The sequence below is a fragment of the Aplysia californica genome, unplaced genomic scaffold (assembly GCF_000002075.1).
Source record: "Aplysia californica isolate F4 #8 unplaced genomic scaffold, AplCal3.0 scaffold00781, whole genome shotgun sequence".
Classification (NCBI taxonomy): Eukaryota; Metazoa; Mollusca; class Gastropoda; order Aplysiida; family Aplysiidae; genus Aplysia; species Aplysia californica.
Window position 1 is genome coordinate 251,345 of NW_004798051.1, and position 2,500 is coordinate 253,844.

The following is a 2,500-nucleotide window of genomic DNA, read 5'->3' on the forward strand; positions in this document are numbered from 1 at the left end:
GAGAGGGGGAGGGTGAGACAGCGAGAGAAATAGAGAGAGACAGAAAGAGTGTGTATGTATGTATGTGTGTGTGTGTGTGTGTGTGTGTCTGTGTGTGTGTGTGTGTGTGTGTGTGTGTGTGTGTGTTTGTGTGTGTTTATGCGTTTGTTAATGTGTGTGATGGAATGTGTGAAACTATAAATGTGTGTTTGCACTCAAGTGTACGTGTGAGCATGTGTGCATAATAAGCACAATTTGCTGTTTTCCCACTTTGAATTAGTGGAAAGATTTTTTTTTTCCAAAGTTTCTTCAGATTGTTTCAAAAGAAACTTAAAATGATTCGGTACCTCATCTAATTCTTTTGAATTTCATGCCCTGTTTCAGCACTTACAGTCTAGGCTGGGATTTGTTAGATCTGAAAGTTCAGTTTTTCCACTTGTAGACTGTGGATGTAGACAGTTTGTTGTCAACTAAAAAGGAGGCGCAACTTTCCCGCCGGTGAGGTGACAGGCGTGACAATCTTCTGGTGTACAACTGATAGCAAATTTCCAGCTGACCTGTCTTTCCGAGGATCCTGTCTTGGAAAGAATCCCCCCCCCCCCTCCCAAGAAAACAACAACAACAAAGGAGACAAACAATGGCAACAGGTAAAATAAGAACAACAGCAATAACACAAACAGCACCAACAACAACAGCAACAATGACAACTACAACAACAACAAGCAATAATAACTACAACAACAACATTACTAAAAACAAAGAAAAAATACCCCCAAAAGCAACCTTAACCACCCCCCCCCCAAAAAAAAGAATTGCATCTAGTGAGCAATGTCTTTAGGAATCATAGAAAGGTCTTCCTTACTATCTCCCTGAAAAACACCCCATCTCCTGTGTCTATAAACACTCTTTAGTCCTTTTATTTCTTTTGAAGACAATAAAATTTTAACTTCTTCTTTTGGATAGTTTCAGGTCAAAGACATGTCTGGAGAAGAAGAAATAATGTAATGTGACTCTATTCCCATAATTCTCAGGGAAAAACGTTGCAGTAGGACTTGAATATAAGAGTATAAAATGGCATCTAAACGTTTTATGGGTATGTAAAGATAATCCATACGAGCGTACAAGTGAACTTTGAAATTGCCTTCCCAGTCGACGCACATTCACACACGCGTGTGCAAGCACTAACATAATCATCATAATAAGAATAATAATAATAATAATAATAATAATAATAATAATAATAATAACAATAATAATAAAAACAATAATAATGATAATATAATATTAATACTACAACTACTAATAATAACAATAATACTAATAACACTAATAATAGTAATAATAATAAAAATAATAATAATAATAACAATAATATAGTAATAACAATAATAATATACATGTACACATATTCACTCACTGATAAACTACACGCTATATTCACTCTCAAATTTCATCTTCCTCCCACTGACGCATTTATAAAAATCATTGCAAAATATTATACCAGTTAAAGCAAGCATGTTAACGTTATGTTATGAATTGCTCTTGCATATTCGTTCAATGCAAGTCCATGCACACGCACTGATGCACGTCTACATGGACAAATAAACACGCTCAAAACAAAAATGACATAAACACTTCTTTTTTGTTTTGGTTTAGTAAGAGTTTTACGGCACTTGCAACACAAATGGGTCATATAGGTGCCGATGATCAGAGGTGTTACAAGAGGATAATAAAATCAAAAAGAAGGAGGAGAAATACGGACAATAGATGTTTGATAGGAAAGATGGAGCAAAAACCTCACCAGAGAACCCACCAACCACCAACATAAGTACTTCATAATCAATCCTTTGCATAAAATTGTTTGCATAATCAAAAACAAATTAATGCATTCACGTATGCACACACATAATAAACAAAAACAGACCCCAAAACAAACAGGAATAGCGTCAAATACACGCATGCACGCATACACGCAAACACACATACTCACAAACACGCACACATAAACACAAACATACTTCCTCCAGGCCCCAGCACGCACGCCCGCTCAAACCCATGCTCTCCCACACTCACCAACAAGCACATCTTGTAAGACGCAAAAAGAGAAAATGGCGGACGTAGAAACAAAGCAAAGTACACACAATCAGGGCCCCCCAGAGTCCTTGAGGGAGATCGATCGAACTGACAATCTCATTCCTACCTGCCTTGCATCCGTGATGAAACGGGAACCAGGCCGCTTGTCGTCAACTACTAGGGGGCGGGACTAACGCCATCGGAGACCACGCCTTGAACGGTGCCAGAACGTATGGCATCGCGCCTGGTACTCGCGCCCCAAGACTCAACGCCTTTCAACCACTCACAGTGCCACATGTTTGCTCGGTGTCTGTGAGTGCCACACGTTAACACCTCACAGACACGCGAACTGATCTCTATTCTCCTCGCTCTTGAATTTCGATTTGTCTATTTTGAACGGAAGTGAGAGGATCCGCGCTCGCATTTTGCTTTAATGAGGACTTACGAT